A 19,329-nucleotide genomic window follows, 5' to 3' on the forward strand; every position below is an offset into this window, starting at 1 on the left:
AAGCCAGCACAAGACGACTAGAGGACTTTGACTTTGAGGAGATCAAGACTCCAGACATCCAGAGGCCCCCAGAACACAAGAGACCAAGGAAGACCAACAGAGGGGCAGCTGCACCACATCCCAGAAAGAGCTGAGGAAGCCCCAGATGAGGGCTCACTCAGCAGCTGCGGAGCAGAAGCCAGGGGGGGTTGCAGTGACGTGCCCATGAGCTCCGCCGGCAGCCAGCTGCGCCAGAGTGACCGAGCCCCAGGCCGAGGGCACCCCACCCCCGAAGTGGCCCGAGCGAGCCCCAGGCTCCAGGCCCCGACAAGCAGCCACCAGGAGTGAGCTGGTGTGTACCTGGACGCCCATCCCCGGATACAAAGAACCACCAACGCACGGATGTCTGAGGGTGTCTGCCACTGGCAGGGGAAGTGGTGGGGGAGATCGACCTCCATACCTTGGAGGGCCTGAGATGTCCCCAGAGAGCTGGCATCTGATACCCAACCTGACATATGGACACAGACAAACAGGCACACACAGATACATACATCCATTCCCACCCTCATGCTCTCATATGCAATTACTCAACACTCAACCAACGTGGAGACAGACATAGAGAGACACTGTACACACAATCACACTCCCCAAGCATACTCTAAGCCCCAGGTCTAGGTACCCTTGCCCCTGGAGGGGGAAACTGCACCCAGACCCAGGTAGTGTTACCCTTTTCTCTGGGGTGGAGAGAAGCAGACCGCCCGCTCAGCGGCAGCAGGGAGGCCCCACATTCCAGACCCCAATTGGATGGCCAACTCCTCCTCCCAACAGAGAACGGGGGTGTGTGAAGACTCCAAACCTCCCTCCGCCCGCTCATATGTAGTGTTGACGCATGTGTGTTCTAAGTTGCATTTTATGATATTGTAAGGTAGACCCTACAATAATACTACAGAGTACAGAGAAAAATCCAACAATTATATGACCCCCTACGGGCAAGCACTTTGGCGACAGTGGGAAGGAAAAACTCCCTTTTAACAGGAAGAAACCTCCAGCAGAACCAGGCTCAGGGAGGGGCGGGGCCATCTGCTGCGACCGGTTGGGGTGAGAGAAGGAAGACAGGATGAAAGACATGCTGTGGAAGAGAGACAGAGATTAATAACAGTAATGATTCAATGCAGAGAGGTCTGTTAACACATAGTGAGTGTGTCTCCCAAATTCAATCCAAACTCTGATAGGGTGATATGGTACTACAAAGTCATTAAGATAAGATGGGGCCTGATTATTTAAGACCTTGAATATGAGGAGCAAGATTTTGAATTCAATTCTGGATTTAACAGGGAGCCAATGAAGGGAAGCCAATACAGGAGAAATATTCTCTCTCTTTCTAGTTTTAGGACATCCTGATAATAATGAATCACAGTAGTCCAGCCTAGAAGTAATAAATGCAAGAGCTAGTTTTTTAGTGTCACTCTGAGACAGGATATTTCAAAAAATCCTTCAGTATTTGACTCATAAATAAATATTCAAAGATTTAACAACATGCTGTTAACATGCTGTGGCATGCAAACTATAGATCTACGGATTTTTTCTGATTATTAATCACCAAAAAAGGCAGTTTTGTGGCTATTCATACATTCAAATTGCCCTCTAAGCACTTTTGGAGACATTTTGAAATCTACATGAACCATGTTATGGCCTGAATTCTGAAACCCCCACTACAGTACAGCATACTAATAGAGAAAGGTGATGGAACAAAAGAGATTCAACCCAATGAAATGGTAATATTCAAATAAATCCACACATCAACAGTCATTAGCTTGCAGCTGTGTCAGAGGAAAAGCCACTGAGTTACCATGGTAACAGCATTCAGTCTGTGTGTGGCATCCAGCCTAAAAAATGGCTTATAACATCAAAACAGTAAATCGTATCAACATGTCAAAATGTGCCTACATGTCTACAGAGGCAGCAAATCTGAAGAACCATTTGTATGACAAATGGTGCAAGACTAGTAAGGTGCAAAATTTTACACTTTACTAGGTGATAATATTATTAATGCTACTACTACTAGTAATATTACTAATACTAATACTAATAATAAGAAGAATAAGAATTCAATGATTCTCATTCCATTATCGATTTGATTCCTTATTAAGTCACTTAGTGACGCTCACTGGGTTCTCACTGGCTTCGCTTTGAGGTTCACCACCATCAATAGGCAGCATAACCCTCTTTGTTGTTTTGTGTGTTCAGGCTGTTACTCAAAAAAAGTAATTATTACAAATTTACACAGAGCACTTTTCTGCAAGTTAATGCAGAGTTACTCTGTAAATTAGCTGCTGAATCCATGAACTGGAATCAGCTGATTGTAATTCAAGTTTAACTGGAACGGATAAATGGGATTGATACTCAATATCAACAAGAAGTGGTTCTTGATTTCCACCCCTAAAAATAATGATGATTTTGATAAACAGATTTATTTGTTTACAGTGACATACACCACCAGTCAAAAGTTTGGACACACCTTCTCATTTAATGGTTTTTCTTTATTGTCATGACTTTTAACATTGTAGATTCTCACTGAAGGCATCAAAACTATGAATGAGCACATATGGAATCATGCAGGAAACAAAAAAGTGTGAAATAACTCAAAACATGTTTTATATTTTAGATTCTTGAAAGTATCCAAATTCAAATTCAAATTCAAATTCAAATTTTATTTGTCACGTACACAGTCATACACAGTACGATATGTAGTGAAATGCTTGGACAACTGCTCGTGACCTAAAGAGAACAAAAAAGGAAAAGGCTATGAATAAGATAGGAAATAAATATGAAAAATTAAAAAGGGTAAATTTAACTAGGAAGGAATAAAATATAAATTAAGGTTAAAAATGAAATAACTGTACAACACAAATTAGAATGAAGGGTAAATTTAACTGGGAAGAATAAGATAAAGATAAATATATAAATTAAAGTTGAAAATAAAATAACTGTACAACAAAATACACAATACACAATATAGAACTATATAAGAATGTATGAAGAAATCTAAATATAAATAAATATATACACAATAACAGCAGCTGTACAAGTATTAACCGGAAATGAAGAATATAGTGACCAGTGTTGTGCAAAACCAAAGTCCAGAAAGTCCAGTGTGTGTGTAAGAACCATATGTGTGGGTCAGTACTGTGTGGTGGTGTGATTGAGAGACCGTATCGCCTGCGGGAAGAAGCTCCTCCTCAGTCTCTCTGTGTTGGTCTTCAGGGAGCGGAATCGCTTTCCTGACCTCAACAGAGAGAACAGTCTGTTGTTGGGATGGCTGAGGTCCGTCACGATCTTCCTGGCCTTGGTCCAGCACCGCCTGCTGTAGATTGAGTGCAGGTCAGGGAGCTCGGAGCGGATGGTGCGCTCAGCTGACCGCACAACCCTCTGTAGAGCTCGTCTGTCCTGCATGGTGCTGTTCCCGAACCAGGTTAAGATGTTTCCCGCCAGGATGCTCTCTATGGTGCACGAGTAAAAGTTCCTGAGCACCTTGGAGGGCAGTTGGAAGTCTCTCAAGCGTCTGAGGTGGTAGAGACGCTGTCGGGCCTTTTTCACCACGGTGTTGATGTGACAGGACCATGACAGGTCCCGCGTGATGTGAACTCCGAGGTATTTGAAGCTGTCCACTCTCTCCACTGGGCACTCGTTGATGACGGGGGTCTGGTAGTTCCTCTCCTGCTTAGTGCTGAAGTCCACTATCAGCTCCTTTGTCTTACTGACGTTTAGAAGGAGGTTGTTCCTCTGGCACCAGTTCTCCAGATTCCTAATCTCCTTCAGGTAGGCCGTTTCGTTGTTATCAGAGATCAGGCCCACCACGACGGTGTCGTCAGCAAACTTGATGATGGTGGTGGAGCTGGTAGTGGCCACACAGTCATATGTGTACAAATCCACCCTTTGCTTTGATTACTGCTTTGTACACTCTTGAAATTCTCTGGATGAGCTTCTTGAGGTAGTCTCCTGAAATGGTTTTCCAACAGTCATGAAGGAGTTCCCAGAGATCCTGAGCACTTGTTGGCCCTTTTGCCTTCATGCTGCGGTCCATCTCATCCCAAACTATCTTGACTGGGTTTAGGTCAGGTGACTGTGCAGGCCAGGCCTCCATCACTCTCTTTCTTGGTCAAATAGCCCTCACACAGCCTGGAGGTGTGTTCGGGGTCATTGTCTTGTTGAAGAATAAATGATGGTCCAATGAAACCCAGTCCTGATGAGATGGCATGCCACTGCAGGATGCTGTGGTAGCCATGCTGGTTCAGTGTGCCGTCAGTTTTGAACAAATCCCCAACAGCAAAGCACCCCCACACCATCACACCTCCTCCTCCATGCTTCACAGTGGGAAGCATGCATGTAGAGACCACCTTTTCTGCGTCGCACAAAGACACATTGGGTGGAACCAGAGATCTCTAATTTGGACTCATCAGACCAAAGCACAGATTTCCACTGGTCTCATTCCATGTGTTTCTCTGCCCAAAACAAATCTCTTCTGATTGTTGATTTTTCTTAGTCGTGGTTTCTTAGCAGCTATTTGACCATAAAGGCCGGATTCACACAGTGTCCTCTGAACAGTTGTTGTAGAGATGAGTCTGCTACTGGAACTCTGTGTGACATTTATCTGGGCTCTAATCTGAGGTGCTGTTAACTTGAGATTTCTGAGGCTGTTGACTCAGATGAATTAATCCTGAGCAGCAGAGGTGAGCCAGTTTCGTCGAAGCACTTGATGGTTTTTGCGACTGCACTTGGGGACACATTCAAAGTTAGCAATGTTCCGGACTGACTGACCTTCAGTTCTTAAAGTAATAATGGGCTGTTGTTTCTCTTTACTTAGCTGATTGGTTCTTGTCAGAATACAAATTCTAACAGTTGTCAGCTGTGTACTAACATGACTTCTGGACAACACAACTGATGTTCCCAACCCAAATAAGAAGGAAAGAAATTCCACAAATGAACCCTGACACAACACACCTGTGAAGTGAAACCATTTCAGGTGACTACATCATGAAGCTCACTGAGAGAAGGCCAAGGGTTTGCAGCCCTGTCAACAAAGCAAAGGGGTGGTTACTTTGAGGAATCTGAAATATTAGACCTATTTAGAGTTATGTATCTTTTTTCTTTGTTACATCATTCCACATATCTTGCTTCATATATTTGATGTCTTCAGTATGTATCTACAATGTAGAAAGTAGTAAAAATAATAATAATTAAAAAAAAAATTAAATGAGAAGGTGTGTCCAAACATTTGACCGGTAGTGTATTTATGATTGTTTACTTTAAATCATCCCACCAATAATGTTATCTTTCAGGAATCATAATAAAAATCTCATAATAGAAATGATAGTGAAGCATTCAGAGATACTTCTCACTAAGGCTGACATCTCTGCACATTTTCTGGGATTTACAGAGAATGTTCTGAAAAGGAGAAAATATCCCGTGTGTCCGTTCTCTGGGCAGAAATTCCTTTTTGGTGTCAGAGGATAGAAGAGAATGATTGGCTTTAAGCTGATAGGTAGGCAACAATAATGCAACTACTTGTTACAATCAAAGTATGCAGAAGATCATCTTTAAACACACGTGTTGATCCTTCAATGGGTTACAGCAGCATTAGGCCACACCGGATGTCACTCCTGTGACCTGAGAACAGGAAATAGATGGTTGGAAAAAGTTGTCTGATCTGATGAATTCTGATTTCTGCCTTGTTTAATCCCAGCGTACCTGACCATGTCATCCTTTTATGACCACAGTTGACCCATCTCATATATACCAAGAACATGTAATGCCAAAATTTCATTAGATTTAAAAGAAACTTAAAATCCATCAGTTATCTTCACATTGGTGCCCTCCAGTGGCAGGCATTTTTCAAGGACCGAACAAGTAAGCGATACCATTAGAGTTTGAAAGTGCTGTTCAAATTCACCATCATGTAACATTTAACCCCTGTTTATTGTGCTACCCCAGAGAGACAGCCCAATCAGGAAGCAGGAGGGCCACAGGCACTTCCTGTCAGATCAGCAGTTATTCAGGTGTGATGGATGGATCTCTCACTCACTCTCTCACTCTCTCATACACACACACACACACACACACACACACACACACACACACACACACACACACACACACGGTCTGTGCAGTTTCAGGTTTTGGCGCACACTCTCCTGTTTTAGTGTAATAGATGGTGGTGTCACATACTAAGCACTGTTTAACTTCACCACAGTAACAGTGACTGAATGTATGTGTGTGCCTTAACATGAGTGGTGAAAACTAGTGAAGTCTGCGAGTGTGTCTGTGTGTATGAGTGTGTCTTGTGTGTGTCTTTTCATGTGCCATGTGTAGTTTTTTTTCATTCCACTTGCTCTCTGCCTCACTTTTACCTTTTCACCCAGTCTTTAATTTCTCAAATCAAGAAAAAAACATTGGTCTTTCTCTTTTTTTTTAATACTTTGCTCTCCTTCTTTACTTCTTTCTTTGAGTCATCTACTTTGTTTATTGATTGTTTTCACTGTCTATCTTTCAATCTCCAATATGTAAAAGTAGCAGATATTATACATGATTTTGAAACGTGACGAAAAGGGAACAATCCATCATGAAGACCAGGACTCACTCCAATTATACATTAAAACTTCAAAATATGAAAAAGAATTCATTGTTTCCATATAGAATGTGTTTACATGCTACTGAAATTTGATACGTTCTTAGCAACTGCTCAACTACAAACTCTCTCGTATCCTTTCTTGTAGAGAGTGAGATAGGAGTGAGACGCTCAGCTGTTAAATCATCATGTTAAACAGTTACAGTATTTATTCACTCAGTGAAAAAAGATACATTGTTACCTTATATCCAAATAAAATGCAAAACACAAAGAAGAAGCAAAACCATTGTATTCCATCACCATCCTTCCAACCTCCTACTGGATTTAGCAAACCTCTAAAAAAGTGGATTGTTATCCGGGTGCTATGGCTGGTGCACCAGGAAGCTGACTCCACAGGACAACATGCATGTAATGAGAAGATGCACCTGACTAAATGGCATTAGGCATGACATTATGGGATGGGGATGGATTGTTCTCTCACAACAGGGAAAAGGCCTTGGGAAGTTTAAATAAATTGACCCTGCTGAATTTCCTCCGAATGTCATTCTTTGCAAAAATGGACAATAAAGGTTGAACATTATCGTCTGTCACAAACTCAGCTCAGTTTGACTACTGCCAGGCACAAAATTCAAGCATACAAACAAAATGCTGATCGTAATCCTTTATCTATTTGAGGTCTAAGTCAACATCAGAGACAAATCAATCTTATCCTTAATCTTTACCCATTATTCTCTCAAGTCTGAGACAAATAAATTATGTATATATATGTGTATATATATATATATATATATATATATATATATATATATATATATATATATATATATATATATATATATATATATATATATATATATATCTTTATAATATATAATTATAAAGACTATTTTTAGGGTAGGGTTAAAATCTGTGATGTCTTAGATTTAAACTTGCATATCTTTGGACTGTGGGAGGAAGCAGGAGCACCCAGAGAGAAACTCGAAGCAGCTGACCAGTGGAGTTAAAGCCAGGACCAGGCAACATTCTCACTCAAAGCTTGTTTCATACTGACACTTGATCAGGACCCAGAGGTGTTTAAAGCATTGTGGACCCTAGTATAATTTTCAGCATGTATGGTAGTTTGAGTCCACCAAGTCCCTGAATAACTGAAACGGGCAGCCAACTGTGCTGTGCTAGTGTTGTCAAGAAGCTTGGAAACCAAAGACATGTAGATGGCAAATGTTTGCCTTGAAACATGTGATTAATATTCTGAAAGGAAGTTTTTTAACCTTCACAGTGATCCTAACCTAAAGCTAAACATAAACAAAGAGAAACAAGAAAATTAAAAGTCTAAACTGGAAGCATTAAAACAGTGGCACCAGATTCAATTTAGTTCAATTCAGTTTTATTTATACAACACCAAATCACCACAACAGTCACCTCAAGATACTTTGTATTGTGTAAGGCAGACCCTACAATAATACTACAGAGAAACCCGACAATCATATGACCCCCTATGAGCGAGCACTCGACAGTGGGAAGGAAAATCTCCCTTTTAACAGGAAGAAACCTCCGGCAGAACCAGGCTCAGGGAGGGGCGGGGCCATCTGCTGCGACCGGTTGGGGTGAGAGAAGGAAGACAGGATAAAGACATGCTGTGGAAGAGAGACAGAGGCTGTATCCCAATTCAGGGTCTGCAGCCTTAAAGTACGCAGCCTCAACGATCCTCAAGGGCCGCGTACTTAAAGACCGCTAAGGCCGGAAGTGCGAGGCTTGTGAAATGGGACTAGCAACCATGATACTAACAGCTGGAAACGTTTCATACAGCTTTGTTTAACAGAAATGAAGGAGAAAATCTTTTGTTCATTTGTTTGTTTGTTTCTACATGAGCCTTGATCATTCTCTGTAAGATTAAGCTCAGCTATTGAACGGCGTATATTTTAAAGTAAAGGCTTTAAAACCAAGTTAGTACAAACGTCACTGATGTCACATAACTTTGCCGACATGTGGCCAACAGTAATGTTTTAGTGTTCTTCGTTATTAAACATTTGCACATAAATAAGTGACATAATATTCAGTACTTAAAGTTTACTCTTTGGGCGCCCCTCATCCGCCGTTTTTTTCGGCAAAATTATCCACACCCACCGCTGCGCTATGCATTCTGGGATATATTGGGCCACGAAGTCTACACCGCCACATCCTTAAAATTCAGGGAAATGAAAGACACATTTGAGGGCCGCATTTCGAGGAGCCTTCGAATTGGGACAGCCTTCGTCGCGTCGCGGTGACGTAATCGGCCTTAGAATGCTGCCTTTAAGGCTGCAGACCCTGAATTGGGATACAGCCAGAGACCAATAACAAGTAGGATTCAATGCAGAGAGGTCTATTAACACATAGTGAGTGAGAAAGGTGACTGAAGAAGAAATACTCAATCAAAAACTCAATCCCCCCAGCAACATAACTACGGGGGATTTAGGGTCACCTGATCCAGCCCTAACTATTTGCTTTAGAATAAAGGAAAGTTTGAAGCCTAATCTTAAAAGTAGAGATAGTGTCTGTCTGCCAAATCCAAACTGGAAGCTGGTTCCACAGAAGAGGGGCCTGAAAACTGATGGGACCAAAAGCCCTGTCTTTTGGTTTGAAATGATCTGATTGCATCATAGACTTCGTATGAAAGAGAAATATAGTCACTGTGACTGTCCACGCTGCATTTAAAGCTTTAAAAGTAGCACTTGGACACTACCAAACGTGAGAAGGTGGACAGCTAACTTGCTAGCTAACACTAATTGCAATGCACAGACACATATCTGCTACTTAGTCCTCAATAACAGACTAATAATATGTAACAATTTTAACTGTATTTTTAGACTTCGTCTGAAACCCAAATCATGATTTTGGCTTCATTTTTGAGCCACCCGGTGAGCAAACCAGTTGTGTCACATCAACCCAACAACTAGAGCAGTGCCCTTCACAGTGAAAACAAGCAACACTCACAATGCTGACATTAGTATGTGACACTAGCTCATGTCTACTTCATTACAGCACATTGTACAACATGCCTCATTCACCCATTCACACAAGAATAATTTTATATGCTTAAGTGCTTTCTATTTAACATTCACGTTCTGACAATGAACAGTGTTGGGGAGTAGCGGAATACGGTAATAAGCAGAGCGTTACAGGCATAGGCCTAAAGAATGTAGCCTCATGGGCAGTGTAGTCCGTGCTGCAGGGAGAATGGACTGCCATACCCGTTACAGTGGGGCAAAAAAGTATTTAGTCAGCCACCGATTATGCAAGTTCCCCCACTTAAAATGATGACAGAGGTCAGTAATTTGCACCAGAGGTACACTTCAACTGTGAGAGACAGAATGTGAAAAAAAAAATCCATGAATTCACATGGTAGGATTTGTAAAGAATTTATTCGTAAATTAGGGTGGAAAATAAGTATTTGGTCACCTCAAACAAGGAAAATCTCTGGCTCTCACAGACCTGTAACGTCTTCTGTAAGAAGCTTTTCTGTCCCCCACTCGTTACCTGTATGAATGGCACCTGTTTGAACTCATCATCTGTATAAAAGACACCTGTCCACAGCCTCAAACAGTCAGACTCCAAACTCCGCCATGGCCAAGACCAAAGAGCTTTCGAAGGACACCAGGAAAAGTATTGTAGACCTGCACCAGACTGGGAAGAGTGAATCTACAATAGGCAAGCAGCTTGGTGTGAAAAAATCAACTGTGGGAGCAATCATCAGAAAATGGAAGACATACAAGACCACTGATAATCTCCCTCGATCTGGGGCTCCACGCAAGATCTCATCCCGTGGGGTCAAAATGATCATGAGAACGGTGAGCAAAGATCCCAGAACCACACGGGGGGACCTGGTGAATGACCTGCAGAGAGCTGGGACCAAAGTAACAAAGGTCACCATCAGTAACACACTACAACGGCAGGGAATCAAATCCCGCAGTGCCAGACGTGTTCCGCTGCTGAAGCCAGTGCATGTCCAGGCCCGTCTGAAGTTTGCCAGAGAGCACATGGATGATACAGCAGAGGATTGGGAGAATGTCATGCGGTCAGATGAAACCAAAGTAGAACTTTTTGGTATAAACTCAACTCGTCGTGTTTGGAGGAAGAAGAATACTGAGTTGCATCCCAAGAACACCATACCTACTGTGAAGCATGGGGGTGGAAACATCATGCTATGGGGCTGTTTTTCTGCCAAGGGGACAGGACGACTGATCCGTGTTAAGGACAGAATGAATGGGGCCATGTATCGTGAGATTTTGAGCCAAAACCTCCTTCCATCAGTGAGAACTTTGAAGATGAAACGAGGCTGGGTCTTCCAACATGACAATGATCCAAAACACACCGCCCGGGCAACAAAGGAGTGGCTCCGTAAGAAGCATTTGAAAGTCCTGGAGTGGCCTAGCCAGTCTCCAGACCTCAACCCCATAGAAAATCTGTGGCGGGAGTTGAAAGTCCGTGTTGCTCGGTGACAGCCCCAAAACATCACTGCTCTCGAGAAGATCTGCATGGAGGAATGGGCCAAAAATACCAGCTACTGTGTGTGCAAACCTGGTAAAGACATATAGTAAACGTTTGACCTCTGTTATTGCCAACAAAGGTTATGTTACAAAGTATTGAGTTGTATTTTTGTTATTGACCAAATACTTATTTTCCACCCTGATTTACGAATAAATTCTTTACAAATCCTACCATGTGGATTCATGGATTTTTTTTTCACATTCTGTCTCTCACAGTTGAAGTGTACCTCTGGTGCAAATTACTGACCTTTGTCATCATTTTAAGTGGGGGAACTTGCATAATCGGTGGCTGACTAAATACTTTTTTGCCCCACTGTATGTGTCTGTGAGCACCAGGGAGGGAGGAAAAAGGAGAGTGGAAAAGTATGAGTTGTCACCGAGCAGAAACGGGAGCTGGAAGCATGTAAATATAATAATAACCACTGCAGCCAAACAGAGTGCCTGACGAGCCCAGTTGTAAGTAAGCTATTACGACTCGACTGTACACTGTGTTCGTGTTTTCCTCTGAAACAATAAGTTCAGTTGGAGCAGCCTTTCAATGCCTGTCTCTGTCTCTCGCTAGCAAAATTGACCAAGACAACAAAGTAAAGCTAGTTTTCAGCTACGAGTCCGACATGGAACCCAACATATTAGCCAGAGGTCCCTTTACTACGGTTCGGAGCCGCAGACCTGTTTTATATACGCGCGCAATAGTTTTCTATATGAAATCGCTGCAAAAAGTGCAGCCTTACCTAATGTCCATCCCAGAGGTGGGACCAAGTCATTGTCTTGCAAGTCTCAAGTAAGTCTCAAGTCTTTATCCTCAAGTCTCAAGTCAAGTCTCAAGTAATGTCAGGCAAGTCAGAGTCGAGTCTCAAGTCACTGGTGTAAAAGTCCGAGTCAAGTCACAAGTCTGAAACTTTGAATTTCAAGTCCTTTCGAGTCTTTAAAAAAAAAAAACGAAAAAATAATGTTGCAGTTATGCTAAATGTAAATATTAGACCATGTAATTTTAAAATCTGTGTTTTTCTCAACACATGACAAAATAGTGAACTTAGAAAATATACACAAATTGTGAAATTGCACCTCTTTAAAATGCAGCTCAATTAAACCTAGCTCCAAGAATAATTTTCACCGACAGTTCTGAGATACGCTGCATGTTATTCTTGGATGCGGTTGTAGGACCGGCTTTAAAATCGCATGACAAAAATATCATACACATTAAAAAAAACTGTATCACCAACGTAGCCTGGACAACATTTGCTAGTTAGATGAAGTCAGCTATCTCATCTTAGCATATTTATTTCAATTCAATTCAATTCAATCTTTTTTTTTTTTTATAAATTTTATTTTCAGTCACAGCAGCATGTTAACAACAAAACATTGAACATACAGTAGTTTGCTGTTCAGTATTTACAATACCCCAAAAGATAACAGAAATAGAGAAGGAAAAAACAAACAAACAAACCAAAGAAACCCCTACAAAACAACAAAAAACAAACAAACAACAACAAACAAATAGAAAAATAAAATGTATAAGGGACATTCAGCGTACAGTTAGCTATGATAGCGATATAGAGATATGGTATCTGGTCATGATAAGGTGGTCATTTTAAATGTTTCCATGTACATCAAGAATGGCTGCCATGCCCTAAGAAATTTGGTGGTTGAACCTGCCAGTGTATATCTCATCTTTTCTAAATGTAAAAACCTCATGAGCTCCGCAAGCCACTGTTCATGTGTGGGAGGAGCTTCCTGCTTCCATCTTAAAAGTATAAGGCGCCTTGCGATAAGTGAAGCAAAGGCAATAGAATTCGAATAGCATTTTGGCAAAGTGATGTCTTGAGGTATCACCCCAAAGATAGCCGTTAGAGCAGAAGGCTCATATTTAACGTTATACATCTCTGACAGAGTGTTAAATATAGACACCCAATAGGTATGAAGATTGGGGCATGTCCAAAAGGTATGAAGGAGCGAACCTGTTTCTGCTTTACATCTGTTACACAGAGGGTCAGCTCCTGGATAGAACTTGGCTAACTTTTCCTTGGAGATATGTAATCGGTGTAGGACCTTAAATTGAAGGAGCCCATGCCTGGCACATATCGAAGAAGAGTGTACCCTCTGGAGAAAAGATTGCCAGAGCTCATCTGTTATAGTCATCCCAAGGTCTTTCTCCCACTGTGCTTTAAGGATGAAGAGAGAAGGAGATTGAAGATCTAATAGTATAGCATAGATTTCTTTAATCGCCCCTCTCTTATGAACGTTTATATTAAAAATTTTATCCAAAGAAGTTTCCTCCGGTAGTTCCGGAAATGAAGGAAATCGACTCTTTACAAAGTGACGAATTTGTAAATAGCGGAAAAAATGTTGCCGAGGAACATTAAACTGCTTCAGGAGCTGTGTGAATGAGGCAAAAATCCCATCTACAAAAAGGTCTTTGATATTTCTAAGGCCATTACTTTCCCATATTTTAAAGGCAGAGTCCATCATGGAGGGTGGGAACATATGGTTTGAGCAGATAGGTGCTTTAATTGACATTAAGTGTAACCCCAACCTTTTCCTACATTGCACCCAGATTCTGAGCGAGTCATACAACAAAGGGTTACGTTTATAGGTGTATAGTTCTAATGGGAGAGCTGAACTCAACAAAGCTGATAGGCAAATTTTGCCACAATTGGATGACTCAATTTGGAGCCAAGCTGGAGTCTCTGTAGTAACATTACTCATCCAGTACAGCATATTACGAATATTTGCTGCCCAATAATAAGACTGAAAGTTTGGCAAGGCTAATCCACCCATTGGCCTAGTCCTCTGCATGAAATCTTTACGAATTCGTGGACTTTTGCCATTCCAAATAAATGCAGAGATATGCTTATTCAGTGTTATAAAATACTTATTGGGTAAGTAGCATGGGATACATTGAAATAAGTAAAGGAACTTGGGAAGTATGTTCATTTTGATAGAATTGACGCGGCCAATTAATGACAGTGGTAAATTGTTCCACCTCTGAAGATCTGTCTCAGTATTTTTAAGCAGCGGGACAAAGTTTCTTTCATAAAGATCTTTGTATGAGTGGGTAACCTTAACCCCCAGATAGGTCACATACCCTGATTTAACGCTAAATTGAAAACCTGAAAATGAAATCTTTCTGGCTATAGAGTTGACACAGAGAAGTTCACTTTTATGCAGATTTAACTTGTAACCTGAAATATTACCAAAACATTCAAAAATGGCAAGAGCACGGGGAAGAGAGCATAAAGGCTCTGACATATACAGCAGGAGGTCGTCAGCATATAAGGATATTTTGTGCTCCTGGTCACCTCTGAAGATGCCCTTAATGCAACTGTCAGCTCGCAGTTTAATCGCCAGTGGTTCAATTGATAATGCAAAAAGAAGAGGGGATAAGGGACAACCTTGTCTCGTACCACGGAGAAGTGGGAAATAAGAAGAGAATAACGAATTTGTTCTAACACGTGCCATAGGTGAGGAGTAAAGTAACTGAATCCATGAAATGAAATTAGGGCCAAATCCAAATTTATGCAGAGTATAAAACAGATAATTCCACTCCACCCGGTCAAATGCCTTCTCAGCATCGAGTAATAAGGCAATTTCAGGGGTTGTAGTTGACTTGGTGTGTAATATGTTCAAAAACCTGCGCAGGTTGAAAAAACCATGCCTACCCTTCACGAAACCTGTCTGATCTGGAGAAATTAACAATGGTAGATGTTGCTCTAGCCTGAGAGCAAGTGTTTTTGACAGTATTTTTAAATCTACATTTAAGAGTGATATAGGACGATATGATGAACACTCTAATGGATCTTTATAATTCAATTCAATCTTAATTGGCAGACTTCATGTCCATAAAAACAAGACAAAAAAAAAAAAAAAAACACACACACACACAACACTCCCCCCCCCCCCCCCCAACACAAGGTATACACCATTAAATATATATATGTATATAAATAAGTATCTAAAACATTTGTAAAAACATAAAACCATAATATACATAAAACACAATTACTTAAAATAAATCAATAAATACACAAACACTTTAACCAGTGCTTTCTGAGACTGGATGAGTAACGGGAACCACTCACTGTCGGATCTGTGAGTGCTAAAATTATACTGTTACTCGAACCATCCAGTCGTTCTCTAAAATTGAACATTAGCTTCCTTAAAAGTGCTTTAAAAGTCCAAACACCCACAGCTACAAACATCTGGCTGGCACTACCACTTCTAGGTATCCTGCAAAGGATTCTCATCGCATCATTATATGCAACATGCAGCTTCTGCATGCTACATTGTTTGTAGGATGACCACAAGGGGGCAGTATATAGCGGTGTGCAATACGCTTTAAACAAAGCCACTTTAACTGGAAGTGAACAAAAGCTGAATTTGCATGCAATAGTATTTGCCTGCACATAGAGCTTACACCGTTGTCTGTATATGTCATCATCATCATTCATTTGCTCAGTAATAAAGTGACCGAGGTATTTCACCTTTTTATGAACTTCAAGAGTTTTTTGTGCCAGTTTAAACAAAGGGAAATTTAGCTGTTTATCCTGCTTGGTTCTACATATCAAAACAGCACTTTTAGCAGCATTGTACTCAATGTCATATTGCACACCATATTCAGTACAGACATTAAGAAGATCCTGTAACCCAGCACTGCTTGGACTAAAAACAACCAGGTCATCTGCATACATAAGATGATTTATCAGTGCTTTACCTAATATACACCCAGTGTTACAGGCTCTCAGTTGTATGGACAAATCATCAACATACAAATTAAATAAAATTGGAGACAAAATCCCACCCTGTCTGACACCATTGCTGACACCAAAGGGGGCAGAAATACTGCTTCCCCATTTAACCTGCATGTTCTGATGAGCGTACCAGTAAGAGAGAATCCTCACGATGTATTGAGGAACTCCCCATCTCTTCATTTTATCAAAAAGTTTTCTGTGGTTCACTCGATCAAAAGCCTTAGAGGCATCAATGAAAGACATGAGGACAGATGAATTTTTAGCCCTGTACAAACTGACTATTTCCTTGAGTGCATATATGCACATGTCAGTGCCGTGCTTTGAAGCCAAACTGATTATCCAGAGAAGAGATGAACACACTAACTCTGTCAAACAAGATTCTTTCTAACACCTTAGATAAAATACTGGCTAGTGCAATTGGCCTGTAATTATCCAAGCAGCTCACTTTTGCAGCTTTGTCCTTTATAACTGGTACCAGTAAAATACACAGCATTGAGTCTGGTAATATGCCATGAATCATAAACCCAGTGAAACAGAGTGCTAAAAGAGGAGCTAGCCTTACACTAGCATGTTTTAAATGTTCTGCAGTGATGTGATCCAAACCAGAGGATTTATTATCAGACAACCTATGAATGGCTTCATATACTTCATGTGTCCTTACACTTATTGTGTCATTACTCATGTCAAGATTGTCCTCATATGGTTCACTTTTTATACAGTTAAACAACGCACTGTAATGCTGTCTCCATAATGCTGCAATGTTATCTGCCCCAGAAACACCTTCAACAGTTGATGGTAGAGATGGTTTACAGTTATTAAGAGCTTTCACCTCTTTCCAAAAATCTGCCGTATTATTACACAGCATTTTCCTGGCCAAAGAATCTGCTCTTAGCATTTGCTCATTTTTAGTTATAAAGCGAACAGCGTACTTATATCTGGCATTCGCACATTTTTTCTGTTCAAATTCTGGGCCTTGTTTAGGTCTTCCAGCCATGGCCCAACATTTATAAGCTATGCGAGCTTCATCATGGTACATGGATACATGTTCTTTCCAGCCAGGTCTGATGTTAGGTTTCTTATGCTTATATTGTTTATCAAGCAGTGTGCCACTTTTATACAGAGCAGTCACTATATCATCATACATGGAGCAGAGTAAATGTTTATGCACAGCATTCTTACAGTTGACATCTTTGCACAAAATAGCTTCTTTATTTATATGCATATTAATAATCATACGGTTCTTGGAGTGAGTGCATACACTCATGAAGTTTAGTAACTTCCGGTCACTGCAACAAGTCCAGGTACAGTTTACCGACGGATGGGTGCAGGACCTTGAAATGCACCGTGTAGAACGAAAGACCATCGTACGTATCATAAGTTTACCAATCTCACAAATCGTCGTCATAAATACACATTCCTTAACCGTTTATTAATATAACCTTTGAGCTCAACGGTAATTAATTAGTAGTGGAAATAATTTCTGGTTCATCACAGAAATGTAGCAGTGACAATAATATTGTATGCTGTAATCGTACTGGGCAATTAGTGATACAAAAAAACCTGTTTTATCCTGTGAATAAACGTATATGTTTTTGTCAATGTACCATAATAACATAAGCGAAACGCAATATTGTGTCAGGACAATTCACTATTTATGCACAATAAATAAAGGAGCATAGCGCGACAATTTCTGTTCAGCGCCAGACTTGCTTGTAACCTATATCACCAATTATGTTATGAAAATGACGTATTAACTACTAAAAAACACTGACCTTCGTGTAAATGCTTGGAGCAGACTAACCTGTGAGCTGGAGTGTTCTGGGACGTTATATTTGATCTTTGAATGGCTGCAATCCAGGCCACCCGTCGCGTCTTTGTTACTTCGGAAACATGGCTCGAACAATTTCTCTTCAACGACGTAATCCGATAACAACCGATCTCTTTACCCGTCGGCTTCCCGTGGCTGTCATGCGACCGGCTATTGCAGTTAATAATACAACAGCTTCTTGACATTTTTGTGTTTCTTTTTATCGCTGTATAACTGATTTTAATTGAAAGCCTGCGTGCGCTAGTACCGCTTGCCACGAGTTCCCAGAATCCTTTGCGGTTCTACCCGTGAATGACGTCACATTTTCAATCTCTATATAATATGCATGTTAAATTTTATATTTGGGGTAAAATATCAAGTCTTTTCAAGTAAACCGGTTCAAGTCCAATTCAAGTCCCAAGTCATTGGTGTAAAAGTCCAAGTCAAGTCACAAGTCTTAGAACATTTTTTCAAGTCAAGTCTAAAGTCATAAAATTAATGACTCGAGTCTGACTCGAGTCCAAGTCATGTGACTCGAGTCCACACCTCTGGTCCATCCTACTGTTGCTTATTTTATATTAAGATTTAAAAATCTTGTTGGTATTGGTATGGTGAATAACCTTCAGTAATAGCGAAAAACCACACAGCAATAGTTCATGCAGTTGTAAAAAGCATGATAATATATTAACTTGTGTTGTCCTCGGGATTCCCATACACTTGTTTGCCATACACCTGGGGATCATTTTTGACCTGAGGACAACACAAGGGTTTAGTAATCCAAAGTATTCAGAATACGTTACTCTCATTGAGTAACGTAATGGAATACGTTACAAAATACATTTTGGGGCATGTGTTCTGTAATCTGTAGTGGAATACATTTTAAAAGTAACCTTCCCAACAGAGACAATGAATCAGAGAGCAATTTGTGCTTAGTATGGTAAGGATGTTAAGAGGAGATGTGGAGCATTCAGGGACTGAACCACCAACCTTCCAATAAGTAGAAGAACTTTATGAGCTACAGCTCAGTACGTAGAGAAGTAGTAGTTTTGGGTGGTAATTGGTCAACTTTTGTTTTAATCTGTCTTCATATACACACCAACTTTTCTGTCCTGCCTTGAAAGATCTTTCTGCCAACACCTTCTCATTCCCAGTTCATGGCCTAATGAAAACCTTTAGTCATACCGACTAAAGGTTTTCACCTTAGTTGGATTTTTCAGCATCAGGATACAATTTTTTTTGACTTGAAGAAAACTAACAACCAACCAAAGTCCATGTTTAGAAGTTGGAGGTTGGTTGGAGCAATCATAAAACTTCTTATTTTCACACTTTTTTGATTACCGGTACTTTCTTTTGTTTTTTGTTTTTGTTCCATACATGTGTAGTTGATGTTAGGCACAAAACCTGATTAGGTTTAGGAATAACATCAGGTTTGGGTTCAAATTTTCTCTTTTTGAACTATAGCTTGAACTCTATCATACCACCCAATGTGCCACATTGTGAAGCCTATCAAGCATCAGTATGTGATGACAGGATGCTACAGCACTTTCTTTTGTGAAAAGGATTTTCTTTTAATGTGAAAGCTTGTAAATGATTACATTTGAGTATAAAAAAGGTTTGTCTCAGAACAGCACACAGGTCATTTAA

Source organism: Rhamphochromis longiceps, linkage group LG4 (assembly GCF_057381845.1).
Source record: "Rhamphochromis longiceps isolate RC_006_pf linkage group LG4, R_longiceps_female_GT1.1, whole genome shotgun sequence".
NCBI lineage: Eukaryota > Metazoa > Chordata > Actinopteri > Cichliformes > Cichlidae > Rhamphochromis > Rhamphochromis longiceps.